Source organism: Peromyscus californicus, unplaced genomic scaffold (genome assembly GCF_007827085.1).
Source record: "Peromyscus californicus insignis strain IS unplaced genomic scaffold, ASM782708v3 Scaffold_20__1_contigs__length_68692818, whole genome shotgun sequence".
NCBI lineage: Eukaryota > Metazoa > Chordata > Mammalia > Rodentia > Cricetidae > Peromyscus > Peromyscus californicus.
In genome coordinates this window covers 51,708,647-51,727,006 of record NW_026294503.1, presented here as the reverse complement: position 1 = coordinate 51,727,006, position 18,360 = coordinate 51,708,647, and positions in this window count along the sequence as shown.

The window sequence follows — 18,360 nt, the reverse complement described above, 5'->3', positions numbered from 1 at the left end:
TCAGATGTGGGACTACCAAGTAGCCCCTTAAATATAGTGGATGTGCCTGAAGCCTTGATAGCTTCCCCTGCCCTCTGCCCACTAAGGTCACATCAGCTGTAGATGGTACCATACATGACCTCAATGTCCTGGGTTCCTTTGACACAAGGCTGACTTGCTTCCTTGTACCAAGATCCATTCCAAATGTCTGCCTGACCACAGGCAGCTGCATCCCAGTCCTGGCCATGCTTCCTGTGCCTCACTAGCTGATTTGACCTGAACTGTCTAGCCAGCTAATCGTGCTTCTGCTCCCCAGTTTTCCAGTTCCTAAGTGTAAGAGTCAGCTGTGACTCACTCCTGCAGCAAAGGGAAGGCAAATGACTCAGATTCACCCCAAATTAAACTGTGGCAGAATTCAGAGGCCATCCCCACTCCAGCAGGGAAAAGAACTCAGCCAGCTCTCTGTAGGACTCCTTCCTGGACCTCTGGGAAATGGAGAAGGAGAAAGGGGCTCCCCGCCTCCTTGCTGATAGCCCGGTGGGATGGGAGATCTATTGAGCAAGCAAGGTCTGTGGCAGGCTCTCATATGGAAAGGGGGGCAGGATCTCATTTAGAGCAAATTGTGGAGCAATGCAGGCCGCTGGGAAGTGGGAGTTTCCCTCCAAGCCTGTTCCTGTATTAATGGCTCTCCACTATCCTGGCTCAGCAATACCAGGCCAACGGATTGCTCATTTTGTCCCCAGTGGCAGGCATTAAGCAGGGCGATTTAGGATGAGAACACTCATATTTGGAAGTCTTTTCTTGGAGGACAAATGGAAAATTACCTTTTCTTTGGCTCTGTGAGCGCAAGCAGCAGGTGTGAACACTTTTCTATCAACACTCAGGGCCCAGCCTCCTGGCTTGCCTGTGATGTATGCTTACTACAGCAGGGAGGGCCGAAAGAGGCAAGAGGAGCCCAGGAGGGAGGTCCCCCAAGCCTATCTTCACTCACTCCCTGTTGGGTAGCAATTTCTAAACTGAAACATTCCATCCGGGAAGGATACTTAAAGCTCCGGAAGTGAATGAAACCACAGATCCAGAAAGACCCTGAAGCTTACAAGACAAACAAGGATGCTGACCAGGGCTTATGAGCAATGACAATTGTTGGGGAGAGGAGAGTTATCCATGAGGTTTCAGGGGTTAAAACTTTCCAGAGCAGTCACCCAGGCTGGGCTGGGCTTCTCAGATATGCAGCTGCCTTCAAATCGCCCACACTCCCCTACGTCCTCACACATGCTCTTGTCCCTCCTGTAAGGAACTCCAATACACTGGCCTTTCATAACTCTGCTAGACTTGAGTAGAGTCATTTCTCTGGTCTGTCTTCAGTGCTCTGTCTTGGATCAATAGGCATCCATTTGTGTCTCCCCAGGAGAAGCTACTCAACACTCAAAGCTCTCCCTGTTTTACTCAGGTGAGTGTGGGTTTAGTGACTCTGTGTCCTCTTTGCTAGCAAGGTGGAAGACTGGACTGGCATCATGTGATTCTGCCCTCATCTGACTATGTGTAACATATGGTGCCTCTGAACAACGAGTGGAAAACCCGCCCACGAACCTCTCAGCCTTGGAGATGCAAATGCAAAGGACAACTTGGGACTCCTGCATCAGCTGTGATGCTCCACGCCCCTGCCCCTGTCCTTTAGACAATGTCCTTATGCCAGCTTTCTGGCCACTCCTGATTGGTTAGCCTGGAAACCCCCTTTATTCTCTTGTTATCTAGCTGTGGTTGGATATGGCCAGCTGTGCTTCATCCCCCATCAGATGGGAAGGAATCTTGGGGACACAGCTAGGGGTTCTGTGAGGTGTGGGCATCTGCGTATCTGTCACTAACTCATCCTGAGCCCACGGTCACTCACAGCTACTGAGGAAGACCAAACTTTGCTTCAAAATGCTCATTTTTATTAGTTTTAATTACATATAGATGTGTGTGTGTGTGTGTGTGTGTGTGTGTGTGTGTGTGTGTGTGTCTATGCGTATATAAGTGCAGTTGCCCAAAGAGGCAGAGGTATCAGATACCTTGGAGCTGCAGCTACAGATAGTTGTGAGCTGCCCCATGGGTGCTAGAATCCATACTTAGGTTCTCTAAGTGAGAAGTAAGTGCTTTTAACTACTGAGCCACTCCTCCATCCCTAAACCTTTAACTTTTGTGGTACTAGGAATTGATGCTAGCTAGAGCTTTGTACATGCCAGGCAAGTGTGCCACTTCTGAGCTACATCCTTGGTGCTATGATTTTTTTTTTTTTTTTAGTCTCAGTAATTGTCCAGACTGACCTTCACCTTCTCTGCTTCCTGCCTCAGCCTTTGGAGTAACGGGGATTACAGGCTGGCATGCACACTGTGTGACACTCCTGAACATGAACAGCTGTGTGCAGTAGCTCCACTCAGGTAGCCCTGAAGGCGGCAGTGGAGGGACATCATCCCGGGGACCAGAAGTCCCGGCTGTGTGTTTGGTTTCCACTGTGTCAGAGTGAGAGATGGCTGATGGCCAGCAGGGTGAACCTGCTCTCCGCTGTGGGCATTCACTAATGGCTTGGAAAGAACGAGGTGCACAGACTGCTGACCGCAAAGATGTTTGTGGAACCAAGTCCTGGGATGAAAAGATCCTGTGATGATGTTTGTATCTCGTGAGATGCCCACTGCAAGGGCAACCACCTGGAAGAGATTCCTGGCCGTCAAGTGGACAGGGTGACACTGGCTAGTCTCTACCTCCATCCCAGCCAACCCAGGGCTTGCTCAGTAGTTTAGGAATAAAGTAACCATGGTCTCAGCGTTGGAGGCTGACCAAGGGCTTCATGAGAGGCTGCCCTGAATGTACACAACTGTCTGGTCTGCCAACAGTTGAAACCATACAGAGGCTGAGCCCTGATGTAGACCATTCCTGAGCAGTAGGGACAGTCATCCACGTGATGGAAGCTTGCTGGCACAGGTCACCTCCCATTGTGGGGACAGATTGGTCCCACAGGATTGAATGCTGCCTGTGGGCTTGAACCTGCCTTCCCTACTTGTACTGGCTTAGCCCTCATCACCACACATGGGTTCAAGACTACTCCCCTCAATGGGATGTCCTTCTAGCAGTCTCTGGCCAAGGAATGCCCTCCATAGCAGAAGGCTCCTACCCATGGGCTAGTCTGTGGTAGCATACACCGCCTCACAGATGCAGTGGCCAAACCAGAAGGCAAATGCCACCCTGATGCCTCTGTGAAGCACAGCAGGGTTACAACATGGCGTGCAGTGTAAGCTTGAGTCAGGACTGCACTGTGGTGCTGTCTTACTGGGCAGGAATGCCTGGGTGTGAGATGCCAGGTGAGAGGGGCTCTTCTGCCACAATGCCTCTCCATGCAGCATGCACATGTGAGTGAATGTAGCCTTTGCAAGTTTCAGTAATGACATTTCCAACTTAAAAATTGAATGTTCATTTAGCAGATGTCTTAATAGTATTTTAATTTGCACACGTGATATTTAGCTTTTATATTTGTCTCTGTGATTTTTGGGCTTCTGAGTCAATTGTGGAGCTCAATGCTACATGGCTGACCTACTTCATGTTTGGTTTAGATCAGGGCTCCTCTTTTTTTACACCACAACCTCAGCTTTTTCTCACACTGAGAACCATTTGCTTCCTCTTTGCTTGTGTTGTTACTTTATTATTATCCACAAAAGCTTATTTCCCTCTAACCAGCTCAAACCTTACCACATTTCTCATTCCTTAGTGGCTTCCAAATTCCACACTTTGGTTTGAAAAGCTCATTTATGTGTTAAATCACTATGATAAACTCCCTGGTTTCCTTCAGATCTCCATGCTTGGTTTTACTAACTGGAACCCAATGTTTGATGCCACCTGCTCTTTATGTCTGTTTTTCCTTATGTGGTTGGGTGTTCATGCTGTGGATGGATTGGACAGTCCATCTCTTCTCAGAATTTGGAATGCCTCCTTCATGGCTCTACTATAAACTAAAATCTGATACTTATAGGAACATGCTTCTCCTGTCTTATTCACTAATTAATGATGTTTGTAGCACCAGTGGCATGCCACTTTGGTTACTTCACCTGTATACTTTCACATCTTCTAGGACCACTCTTCCCTAGTTTAGATTTTCCTGGTCAACAAAGCAGGGATTTTTGAATATTTTTATAGTGTAAACTTTCTCCCTTACAAACTCCAAAATGGATCTGTCAAGTGGCATGCAGGTATTATTAGACCAGAGAGGATAACACGGACGCTGTAGATGACTTTATGGGCAATTTACCAAGTTGATGTATAAGGGAAGTCCATTTACAGGGTCATAAGGGATGTCTTCTCTTATAAGGGGAATTCAAGTGGAGCCAGGAGTGAAGTGGCCTAGTGAGTCGTGAAGAACATTCTATATAGAGGAGCAGGGCTGTGGGATGGTTTGATGAACAATGTGCCTAGTGTTTGAGAAACAGCTGCATGGTCAAGGTTAAAGTAGACCAAACTGGACAGGCCAGAAAGACCCCAGGGTGAGACCCTGAGTCACTGGCCCTGCAGCGAGGACATTGTCCCGCTTTGTTCTACAGTAATGGGAAGCTCAGTAGACAAGGTTGATTTTTGTATGTTAGGATGTCACTGAATCATAGTGTGGAAGGGTAGAAATCAAAGCAGAGAGGCAAGTGAGAGGCCCTTCCATGGGTTCAGAGGGGAAACTGTGTCACAAAGGAGCAGAGGAAACCTCAAGAAGGTTAGTATTTTAAGTCAAAGATAAGAACGACAGAGGGATGTGATCAATGTGTGGTGTGTAGCTACAGAATAAGATAAACAGTGCCAAGGAACCCAGCCTGGGTGTCCATAGAAGAGACAGCCCTCTGACCATTAAGAAGTATAGGTAATCTTCGTGTATGACATGGTCACATCCTGATAAACCCATCACAAACTGAAGCGAGGGTAAATCAAAAAGCACAGAGTACCCATCCCAAGCCTTCTGATTCATCAGTACAGTGTACTATGCACAGTCCAATTGTTTACCTTCCAGATCACTGGGCTGACTGGAAGCTATGGAGAGATGTTTCTGCCCAGCATTGTGGAAACCACAGAAGCCACATTGCAATTCAAAGTCAGGTTTCTACTGAATGTATTGTTTTCACACCAAAGCAAGCCCTACATCAGAACCTGTATAGAATGAAGTTCTTCCAGGGTCTGATGAACATCAAAAAAACATCATATCGCTCCAAGTTCCATCAAGTCACTCCAGCCCCTCTTCGTCACAGCAGCCCCCTTCCCTTGTCTTATTTTCTTTTAAAGTAGCAACTGTCACTGTCCTATATCTTTACCACTCAGTTGTCTAGTTTCTCCACTGAAGCAGAAGGTCCCTGTGGACAAGTTTCCCTTTTTGTTTCCATCATTCTGTCTTCTGGGGGTCTCCAAGGGCACCTCGAATATATTAGGGGCTGGATAAAGACCTGTTGAAGAGAAGGAATGGATTAATTACTTCCTGTTGCTGTGAAGCAAGGCACACCAAGATCAAGGCAAATTATGGAAGATAGAGTTTGTTTAGGCTTATGACTCCAGAGAGTGAGAGTCCATGGTGGCATTAGCAGGAAGCTAAGGGCTCAGATCCTGAACCACAATCATAAGCGGAGAGAGCAAACATGAAACAGTGCAAATCCCTAAACTCTCAAAGATTGCCTCTGGTGACATGCCTCCTCCAACAAGGCCATGACTCCTAGGCCTCCCCCCAGCAACAACAACTGTAGACCCAGTATCAGAATGCCTGGTCCCATGATGGGGTCATTTCTCATTCAAACTGCCACAGGGAGGAAAGAGGCGTCGAAGGAAGTAGGCAGTCTAGGTAGCAATCTTGCACAGGTCAAATGTATGAATGTGTTTCAGATGGGGTGGAGAGGAGTCAGAATTTTCATATTAGAAAACTGTTGCTGGGTTGGCCTCTTACCCAGCTTCCTCTCTGAGAACTTGTATCTCAAGTGCATTGTTGTTTCTAATGCATTTCCTTTAAAGCTTTGTCTAAAACATTCTCTATAATGTATCACTTCTTTTCTTGTCTTATTGCATTGGGCAAGACATACAGAAACACTTCGAAAAGGGGCACCTTTCCAGCTGAGATAGGCCATCTCTCACTAAAAGCTACCGACACTTGGTCCTATGGGTGCCATGGTTTCTGGTAGATCAGCTTGAGCCATGGCATTTTTGGTCACAGGCAGTGGACTTCACTTGTCACAGTTACGACTGTTGTCTGTGCTCTTGCTTCTGTACTTGAAGCAACCCAGCAAGAAGAATTTCACCATGGCCACTTTTGGGTTCAAGCTGTCAGTTATAGTGACAACATCTGTGTATTCTCAGTGGCTGTGGACTTAGGTTCCCAGGAGCTGACAGACAAAGTATATCCTGCTTATGGGAGCAGACTTTCCTTTGTCGGTTGTTTTGCAAATAAACATGTTCTATCTTCAACTCCACTCGGCTTTAGAGTTCTACTAATGAGAGTAGCAACCATCCATGGCAGCTGTTTTGCGGATGTCCAAATGATCCCTCTGGTCCAAGGTGCTTTTCTAAGAAGATTTCCACCTCTGGAGTTTTGTACATAAGATCAAGTGCACACAGATGGTCGTTATCCTGAGCCAGCCTCCACCAGCTCTTCACATCTTCATGGTCACAAGGATTCTAATTAAACACACGTTTATTGATTCTGGCTTGAAGAGTTGAGGTTGTCAACTCCACTCTGTAATCAGCTAGGCTGTGTTCCGTCCCGTGCACAGTTTGATTTCCAATTCTCGGGGAAGCAAATTCTACAGAAAGCCAAGCAGGGGTCAAACAAAAAAGTTTAGGGAACACAGAAGAAAAGCTGTAGGGTGATGAAGGGGGTAGGGGTGAGATGAGGTAGAGTGAGAAGAAAGGAAAGGAGGATGAGGAGGAAGAGGAGGAATGGAACACAGAGATACATACAGGTAGGCATGGCTGGGCTGAGGACCAAGCCAGGATGGAACTGGATTTGCAGGAGAGTCAGTGCGGGAACAAAGTGGGGAAGGAGGATGACAGGGATCTGTCAGACAACTACACAGGGGGAAGATGGTAGGCTGATAAAGAAAGGCTGAAACTATAGCAGAATCCTAGGAAAACACTGGCCAGGTTAGAGGAGAATCCTCATGCCGAGTTGCCCATCCGATGCATCCCCTGCCTCACCATGCTGAGCCATCAGCTAGGAGCAATGCTCAGGAGACCACAGGGTGGAAGATGTAGGACCTCTGGAGGGCACTGTCTAGAGTCCTGAGTCTTTTATGGAGAAGAAGGAACCAGTAGAAAATATAGGAGAGTGGAAGGGAAATTGAAGCAATCATAAGTATGTATTTTCTATCTGATGTAAAGTGAATTAATAATTATATAAAAGTCCATGCTACTGCAAAATGAGCAGTATTGTCAGATTCTTGTTTTCCCACACACATATATTAGTTTGTTTTCTGTGGCTGTGATAAACACCATGAAAAAAGGTAACCTGAGAGATGAAAAGGATGATTTGCCTTATAACTCAGAGTTTGTCAGGGAGAAAAGTCAGGATAGGAACGCAAGGTAGGAACCTGGAGGCAGGAACTGAATCAGAGGCCATCGAGGGAGGAATGCTGCTCATTGATGTGCTCCCCCTGGTTTGCTCAGCTACCTTTCTGATACAGCCCAGACCCACCTGCCTAGGTGGAGTGGACCCCTCCAAGCCAATCAGCAATCAATAAAATGCCCCACAGACATGGCCACGAGACAATCTGATAGAGGCAATTCCTCAGTTTTTGAGATTCCCCTTTTCCAGGTATGTGTCAAGTTGGCAAAAATGAAGCAGCAGAATGCACACGAGCAAACAGCAAGAATTTATACACTCCCCAGAGCCTCACCCAAGAGAACAGGACATGGAGAAGACCGTAGCACAAAGCAGAGGGATAAGCAATGGAGGACCCTTCTTTGCCATGGAGGGAAGGGCAGCCTTTACAATTTACATAAATGTTCTTCCAGCGATCTTACTGTTTTCAGCAGGAATCCACTGGCTCAACCCCAAGACAGTGAGGAGAAATGTTCACTTCTACTTTTCCCATTGGCTTTAAGAATCACAAGGTCATCTTGGGTTGAAGCAATATGGCAGGTGGTTTAGGGGAACTTCTGTAGAAGGGATAGAGAAGAACAGCATCCTCATGCCACAGGTGACCATCAGGGAACATGATGGAAAGGACTAAAGAGAGACAAGTCCTCCTTATTCAGTTGCAGTGTTGAAATGCTTACGACTCTTATGGGGACTGGAGGGATGAATCAGTGGTTCACAACACTGACTGTTGTTGCAGGAGACCGTGAGGTTCAAGTTCCAGCTCCCACATGGATGTTATAGTTTCAGTTCTAGTACCCTCTTCCAGCATACATGGTACGCAGGCAAACACTCATACACATAAAATGAAAATAAATAAACATTTAAAATTTAAAGAAAATATTGTGACTTTCACTGGGAGTAGGTGAGGCCACTGGGGGAGGAGTGGCTATAGTCTCAAAGGGGAAATTTAGAATGAAAGTTGACAAAACTATAAAATTGCTATGAATAAATGCTACCACAGACTATTCATATTTATTTGTTTTTTTTTTTCTTTCTTCAAAAACTTGGGATAAAATATCCATGTCATAAAGGCAGGCAGGCACACTGCTAGAAAAGTAACCAAGAGCTCAAATCTGATCTGCAAGCTGCAGGCAGAGAGCCAGTGACTGGGCCTGGTGTGGGCTGTTGAATTGTCAAAGCCCACCCTGTGACACATCTACTCTGATGAGGCCACTCCTATTCCAACACGACCACACCTTCTAATCCTTCCCAAACAGTTCCACTATCTGGGGACCAAGCATTCAAAGATATGAGCCTATGTGAGCCATTCCCAGTCAAACCTCCACAGGAGACATTTTATTGTGTCAAGTCTGTATTTCTGTAATTAGTGAAAATTTTGTCTGCTTTCCTTGTGCTTAGCTACCATGGATCTTTTCCCAGGTAGTAACCACTGTTATAAGTGGGTTTAGGGTCCCAAGAAAACAACCACATGATACACCATATTACAACAAAGCTTTACTTGTTTGTGCAGAAGGGTGTGTAGCCATGCATAATGAAGCAGGCAAGCACAACCAGGTTGGGTTTCAGTGGGCTTTTATTCCTAAGACAAAGGGATCCTGTGCCTCACTCTGAGTGGTCTGAGCTTGGTCCCACACACTTAGACAGTTGGCTGACACAGAATGGAGGAAAAGCAAAGTACAATTTTTTTTAAATTTATTTATTAATATGTATACAGAAGAGGGCACCAGATCTCATTACAGATGGTTGTGAGCCACCATGTGGTTGCTGGGAATTGAACTCAGGACCTCTGGAAGTACAATCAGTGCTCTTAACCTCTGAGCCATCTCTCCAGCCCTCAAAGTACAATTTTTGAGAACAGGATGTGACTTTGAGCATGTATTTTAATTTCAAGAAGTGTTACCATTGAAGGATTTGAATCTCTGCCAAGTAGCATACACACACACACACACACACACACACACACACACACACACACACACACATAAATATATATATATAAACTGGAGTTTGTTTTATTTAACCTGTTGACAGAAAAGACCATACATTTTGTTTACATTTCCCATACTACCCAGCTCCTCTATCTTTGACCTATGCTTGTTCAGCCTGCTGTCACCGAGTTCTGCGTTAAGCCTGTATACTCAGGCCATCTGTCCTGAGACAAAGGTTTGCATTGCTGTGCTGTCCTGGGTTGCCAATGCTTTCTCCCAGTCTATGGCTTCCCTTTCCATTTTCTTAATGGTGTCTTTTGATGTGAAGACGCTTTTAATTTTGAGGAAGCTCAAATTGTCAATTTATTTTCTCTTCTGGTTATTGCTTTTTGTCTCCTGCACAAGACCTTTGCCTGCTCTCAGACAATTTCTTCCTTTAGTCTTCCTTTAAAAGCTTTATGGCCATAGATTTTTTTTTAACATGGGAAACTATCATCTCAATTAATTTTTGTGAAAGAGGAGCTGATTTTCTTTTCTAAATGGATGTCTGGTCGGAGCATTGCTTCTGCAAATGGCTTCCCTCTCTCCATCGAATTGCCTCAATGTCTTTGTCAGAAATCAATTGCCTTTTAGGTCTAAGTCAATTTGGACTCTTACTTCCCATTGATCTCTGTCCTAAATGGCTACTGTCAGCCCATTGTCCTACTTACTGTGGCTGTCTCACAAGCACTGAGATCCATTATGAATTGAATCATCAGATTGACTTTTGTTTCACATACTTCAAAAATTGCATAGTGATATGAATTGTAAACTCATCTTATGACCATTAGTTAAAAATGAGCCTGGACTTTTACTTTAGGGAACTGTGTTCACTCTGTAGAGCTTTAGGTGAGAACATGACTGGTCAATACTGAGTCCCCTATTCTATGAACATAGTACATCTCCCCAGTCACATGCCTCTTCTTTGACATCAGAACACATGCCTATGTTTTCCAAATACAGGTCACATGTAGCATTTGGCAAAGTTGTATTTAAGTACTTTGTTGACTTTATTATTATCCTTAATTTTTGTTTATTGTTGTTATGTAAGAAAGATTGATTTGTTTTCTGTGGCAATACCAAATTGAAATAATAACCTATTATTTTTCTATTGTGGAAATGGCATTTTATTTCCTTTAAAATATTTATGCCATTTATAATTTTTGGTTTCCTGGCCTTTACTAGGAGTCCCGATGTAACATGAAAAGGTACTGCTAGCTTGCCCTTTACTGCTCTGACCGTAGGATAAGGACACACAGTGTTCTTCAGGGGAGGCACTGGCTGTGGACTTCCACCTGTGCCCTTTGTTCTTGTGGTGACTCACCCAGTCCATCAGAATGTAAACAAGGGCCATCCCAGCTTGCTGGTGCACATCAACTGCCTATAAGTAACTACAGAAGTTATAGTCCCTGCTTAGCATCTCTAGGTCCACACCAATGAGAGCATGTACCCTGATTTCATTTTTAAATAATTTATTAAGTTTCACCATAGCGTTATGGTGGAATTATGGACTTTAGAAATGGCTATTCTTTTTCTCTACTTTTTTCTTAAATAGAGTGAATATGATTGGTTATATTTCCTGCTTCAGTGTTAATCATTTAGGCAAACTAGACACAGACTTTCTATGATTCTATGCACAATGAATATTTATTGATGAGTACACAGGACTGTTCAGATTTCCTTTTTCTTCTTACATTGCTAAATTATATTTTTATGATTTTTATTTTTTTAAATTACTTTACATCCCAACTGCAGTTTCCCCTCCCTCCTCTCCTCTCATTTCCTCCCCCAACCTCCCCTCCACACCACCCCCCCCAATCCACTCCTCATCTGTTTCTGTTCAGTAAGAGGAAGGCCTCCCATGGGTGTCAACAAAGCACGACATATCAGGCTCAAGAATCCTGCTGAAGAGAGGGAGGAAGGACTGCAGGAGCCAGAGGGGTCAAGGACACCACAAGAAAACCCACAGAAACAACTAACCTGGCTCAGAGGGACTCACAGAGTCTGAAACAACAACCAGGGAGCCTGCATTGGATGGACCTAGACCCTCTGCATATATGTGATGGTTGTGTAGCTCGGTCTACTTGTAGGACTCCTAGCAATGGGAGCAAAGGCTGTTCCTAATGCATTGGCTGGCTCTTGGGAACCTGTTCCTCATACTGGAATGGCTCGCCCAGTCTAAATACAAGGGCAGGTGCTAAGTTGTATTCTTTGATGCGTGTGTCAAGTGTTCCTGAGTGGTAAAAATTCCTGACTCTTCTTAGCATCACATGATTATCCCTTTCACACCCACATCCTCTCTGATGTGGCATCCTCTCTTCCTCCTGCTGAGCCCCACCCCCTCGCCTCACCCCCACCTGATTGCCTGTGCCCGTGGCTTGTGTCTGCATGTGTGCCCTTTGCTCTCACTCTTGCCAAGGTTTCAGAGATTCCATTAGCCTCTTCAAAGAACCCTGCTCACTTTGTTAAGTTCTTAATTGCAGGTTTTCTATTTCATTTAGTACTCTTCTACCCTTTATTATTTTTATTATTCTCCCTTCTTTGGGACTAATTTGCTCTTCTTCTTGCCTCTTAAGGTAGATCATTAAGTTTAAAACTTTCTTCCCTCCTAATTATGCATTTAAATTTATAAATTTCTTCCTAAGCTTTATTTAAACCACAGCTCATGTATTTTAATACATCGTGCTTTTGTTTTCATTCAGCTCAATGTGGTTTTTGATTTTTTTATTTCCCCCTAGTCTTCGTGGTGACTTCTTTGAATGGTGGATTATATGTGTGTTACTATAATTACTAACCATTTGGGTATTTTCTTATCCATTTCTAACCAACTGTAGTTAGTAAGCAAAACAGGGTTGTTCTCAACTATAATCCCTGAACTTGGGGGATGGAGACAAGAGGATCAGAAGTTCAAGGATCAGCCTCAGCTACATCAGTGCATTCAAGTCTAGCCTGGGCTACATGCGAGCCTGTCTCAAAAAGCAAATAATAGTTTAATTGTAGTGACGGTGTCATGTTTTCTGGTACTATAAAATGATTTGTGAGGTATTCCTTTCACCTCTACCACACTTTACTGTGGATAATTATCATGTATAATATCAATCTCACACAATTTACTTATTCTGTAAGTATAGGTGATTATTACTTATTCTGTAAGGCAGGTGATTATTTTCCCCTCCTCGTGAACATTCAGAATGCATGGAAAAGAACCTGCCACAATTGGACTCTGAATTTGCTGGTGGGCAATTCAGCCCTCTGCATATCCTGAATGATGCTGTGCCCACCTGTTCCCTCATCCTGAAAGGTGAGTGGGAACATCTCCAGAAAAGACCATGGACGTGTTCACTCATCCTCTTACTTCAGCCTATTTTTCCTTCATAGAGTGAATTCATCGACAATATATCTTGTATCTAGGAAATGCTAAGGCACATCTTTAAAGAGAGAGAGAAAGAGAGAGAGAGAGAGAGAGAGAGAGAGAGAGAGAGAGAGAGAGAGAGAGAGAAAATAAACGTTCAGCAATGTCACGAGACACAAATCCACATTCAGCACATTCATCTGTGTTCTGCTTTTGTATTTCATGCCGGTGGGGGTGATGCACACAGACAGAATATAAGAGGCGGAGGCAGAAGGGTCACGAATCATTGACAATAAAATTAGAAGAAAATTTCTTTGCAAAGAGAATCAAAAATAATGAAATATTTGGAAGGGACTTGGGAGACAGCTCAGCAGGTAAAGGTACCTGTTGCCACTCCTGACAACCTGAGTTTGATCACTGGGGAGTCACACAGCACAAGGAGATTAATAACCCTCACTACACCCCCATCCTACGCAAAATAAATACAGGAAATTTTTTTTACAAAAATTATTATTTTTTTACAAAAGAATGATGGAATATTTATGGATGGTGGGGAGACAGCTCTGTGAGTAAATTACTTGCTATTCAGGCATAAGGACGGGAGTTCAGACCCAGTATACCCACGTAAAAGCAAGCAGCATGCATCCATAATCCCAGTTCTGGGGAGAAAGAGACAGGAGGCTTCCAGAGGGACACAGGCATTGCCTATCTAACCAAACTGGTAAACTCCAGGTTCAGTGAGAGGCACTGTATCAAAAAACGACATGAAGAGTAACAGAAGACTTGCAGTGTTGACTTCTAGCCTCACAAGGAGACATATGTGCACACACCTACACATGCACGTGCACACCATGTATGTGCATATGCATGCACACATAAAGGGTGAATGGATGAGAATATATGCAAAAACACTGGGATTATGCACAAAACATGATAAAGAGCTGTAGAAGTAAAGGTCTAAATAAAGAGGCATTCCTTGCCGCTGGCTTAGCTCTCACAGCACAGTCAGGACGGCGAGGCTCACTGCACACTCACAGTGCCAATAGACTTTTCTTTATGGTACAATGTGTTCATCTCAATACATAAACACAACTGTGTCCTGCACACAAGAGCCAAGACAGTTTTGAGAAAGAGAAGCTTTAGAGGCATTCAGAATTTAACTGGATCGATCACTCGGGGTTTAAGAGCATCTGCCACTCTTTTGGATGACCTGAGTTCTGTTGCTAGCATACAGTGCCTCACAACTGCCTGTAACTCCAGCTATGGTGGATCTGACACCCTTTTCCTGGTTTTCAGAGGAACTTGCACTTATTTACACACACACACACACACACACACACACACACACACACACACTCCCTCGCATGTGGGTGAGTAAAAAAAAAAAAATCTCAAAAAAAATCTTACTGTAAAGCTATAAAAATCTAGAACACACAGAAATAGCATCAGAAGAAACGGAGATCTGTGATCTTAGCTGAGCTGAGTTCTCATAAATATGACACCTAAAGAGTGTTCACACACACACACATACAAAGTGAATCTGATAAACTTCATTGCATCAAAAATTAAAACGTTTGTTCTTTAAAGGGAAATAAGAAAATAGAAGAAAAATAAAATATTGAGAAAGTAAATTTAGATTATATTTATGGTGAAGACTTGTACTCATCCAAATATAGATGTGGAATTTTAGAACCCCAAATAAGATCACATAAAGAATTTTTAGAACCCCCAAATAAGACAAAAAGAAAAAAAAACAGTTCTAAAAAGTCGCAAGTATCTGAATGGGCATGGTGCCCAGGAAGAAGGCACATGGTTTTAGGTTCATGAAAAGATAAACTTTGGCATCTTAAAATGCAAATTAGAGTCCCAGTGAGAGATGATAACACTTGTAAAATGACTTCAGAGAGATGGAGAGCAGAGGTCAGTGGGAGAGGATTCTAGAAGCTTTGCATGGACCTGGGAGTGACTTATCTTCTTATGCAGCCACTTTGGAAATATATCTGGCCCTTTCTTCAAAAGTTAAGCATAGAAGAACCATGAGCCCATCATGCCACCCATCAGCTTCTACCTGAGACAAATGGAAACACCTCTACAAAGACCTGGACTTAAATGCTGACCGGTTTTCATGATATCCCAAGATGGATGCCCACAAGCTCATAGGTGGGTAAACAAAATCTTACCTATGGGAAAGCAGAACATTACATCGTTCAACAGTGAAGAATGTCTCCAAAGGTGATGTTTGCCTCCCAGGTTCCATTATGGATGATGTCTGTCATTGTGGTGGGATGTGCATGCCTCCAAACTGAAGAATATAGAGGCTTTTGTACCAGGAAGTAGCCCAGCCACAGCAAGCAGGCAGAGATGAAGGCACTTGGGCAGTCACTGTGTCCAGGGAGATCACACATCAGTTAATGGCTTCTGGAGCCTTGGATCAGCAAGGTGGGTGGCTGTAGACATCTTCATGAAGAATAAGGCATGAGGGGTTCTGAAGGAGCCCCCTTTATGCTTTTCCTGTGTGGCTTTGGATACAGCCTACCTCTAAACTATTTATTAAAGCTGGTGGTGAGATGTGAAAAAAATAAAGAGTAAGCATTTGGAAATGTTTATGGAAAATTGACAGAGTAATTTCATGTCTGTTAAAATTAATAACAAAAAAAGTGGAGTCAATTTTGTATGCCTTTTGGTTCCTTTCTCTGTCTCTCTCTCTCCGCTCTTGGAATAATTTCTTTTTGCTGTAATTTTCAAACCATAGTCTGTGATAGACTGCAAAATCCCCCTCCTCCACACAGACCTGTGACTAGCCTACGGGTCCACCTGGCAGGAAAGGATTGCAAGGGGCAGGAGTCCCAGGACCAAGGACTGATGTTCCTATAGGAGCTAAGGGCCACTTTGGTATCTCCAGGGGGCACATGGGTCACTTGGATGACTGCCATCATGTCGACTGGAAGGTGGGTGACACGATCTGCCACTAACCTCTTCTGTGAGCCCTGGGATGTGGGAAGCTTGGCAGCACCACAATGCCGAGAGAGCGCCAAGCCCTGCAGATCCATACCTGCCTGGTCACTCAGACTCTGTTACCTGGGCCTGAAATGATTATGAACTTGGCTTTCTAGGTCCAGGGGACTTTCAAAAGGGTCCTGTAGGCATTGGGTTCTGTAGTACAAATAAGAGTTGGCCAGGGATGCCCTTCTGGGAAAAAAAAAAAAAAAACTTCAGCTGTGAAATGTATTTATTCAGGGTAATTATGGGTATCTATCTGGATGTTGGGGAACATTGGGAACATGTGGGAGAAGCCCTCAGAGGCCTGAGGAGGACAGAGAAGCCTTGTGCTTCTCAAGGCCAAAGTGTGAGGGGAAATAGAGGTGGTGTGTGCAAGGCCATGATGTGTGTCTGCATGTCTTTGTATGTGCGTGTGTGTGTGTGTGTGTGTGTGTGTGTGTGTGTGTGTGTGTATATATATATATATATATATATATATATGTCTATGATTATGTACACTGTATCTATGTGTATGTGTCTGTGGATCCATGGCTACATGCTTATTAAGATCTGTGTGTGCGCACACACACACACACACACACACACACACACACACACGTTTACATGTATGTGAGGGACAGAAGGAGGAAGGAAAAAGGCTTCCCCTGTCTTCAGGCCCCAGAGCCTAGGCTAAGCCCAAGACTAAGCACGTTCTTGTTGTCCCAAAACACCTGCACCAGGAACTGGGCCTTTCCTGGTTGAGTGGTGCTTTACTCCTAAGCTCAGAAGTCCAGCCAGCATGTGCCTTATAGGACAGCATGTCTTCTGTCATATTCTTCAGGTGTTGAAACAGGAGTCACATGAGTGAATGCGGGGTAGGGTCACTCTGTGGGAGCTGCACAGGGAGCCATGGAGTGAGAGCCAGCTCATCTGACTCCAGGAGCCACTCAGGGTCTTAACCTTTCTAACCTTCTGGTATCCCTGCTTGTTCTGGGGTGGTGTGTTCCCACCACTGAGGATCCACCCTGAGAGCAGAAGGAAGGGCCAAGACAGCGGAGGAGTGGCTCACTGCTGTAGGCTGCGGAGAAGGCAAATGACCTCTAAGGTGGAAACAGAGGCATTGACCAGGACTGCAAATGGGCATGCACGGAGGCCTCCTGGGTCTGAGAGCAGCAGCCTTCCACTCTATGCTGTGGAGGAACCCTTGGCAGAGGCTACCCCTGATCTGAGCAGAAGAAACAAAGGAGGTACAGAAGCCACCTCCTTGAGGCTGCTCAGCCAGGTCCCTGGATGTGTGCTCCCCACCACCGCACAGACCGTTAATGATAGAGTCTGAGAATGAGGAGAGATAAGAAGCGAGGATTCCGAGTAACTGATGGAAGCAGAGATCCACAGCCAAGACTGGGCCGAGCTCCGGGAAGGAGTCCCCCTGAAGAAAGGGAGGAGGGATTGTACAAGTTAGGGGGTTCAAGATCATGATGGAGAAACCCACAGAGACAGCTGACCTCAGCACATGAGAGCACATGGACTCTGGACCAACAGTTAAAGAGCCTGCATGGGACCGACCTAGGTCCTCTGCATGTGTGTGGCAGTTGTGTAGCTTGTAGCTTGGTCTGTTTGTAAGGCTGCAAGCAGTGAGATCAGGACCTGTCCCTGGTGCTTAGCTGGCTTTTGCCTGCTCAGCCTTGATGTAGTGGTGGGGCAGGGGGAAGGAGAGGAGCAGGGTAGGGGGGCTCAGTCCTGCCTCAGCTTGATGTGCTATGCTTTGTTCAAGCCCATGGGAGGCCTACCCCTTTCTGAATGGACACCAGGGTAGGAGGGGTGGAGAGGGCAGTGGGGAGGAGGGATGGAAAGGGAGAACAAGAGGAGAGGAGGAAGGGGAAACTGTGGTCAGTATGTAAAACAAATGAAAAAATGGTAATTAGATAAAGTAAATTTAAAAAAAAAAAAAAGAAGGGAGAGCCCCCGGATCAGCCCTTCTCTTCTGCCTCCTGCCACAAACCTGAACACTCTAGGACTCAGCAGTCTCTGCTGCCCTAACAGACAGCAGACATGTACTGGTTCCCAGGTCCTGGTGGCTGAGAAGTCCGAGAGCAAAGGGCTGTGCTGTGTGATCTTGGCCTGAGCAGATGATCAAATGGCTACCCACCCCAGATAGCGCACCATTGACAGTCAAGAAACCAATCCCTTGTTTTCTTGTCTAGCTTGGTGGGTGTGGTGTTTGAATGAGAAATGTTCACCATGGGTTCAGTCATTTGAATACTTGGTCCCCAGTTGGTGACACTGTTTGTGGAGGTTTAGGAGGTGTGGCCTGGCTGGAAGAAGTATGTCACTGGGGGCGGGCTTTGAGAATAAAAACCTCACACCATTTCCTGTCCATGTTCTCTGCTTTGTGATTGTGGTTCAAGATGTGAGCTCTCCGTTTCTTGCTCCTGTTGCCTTGGCTGCTACTTTTTGCCATCCACCTCCCCATACATGCCATAATGGACTCCAATCCT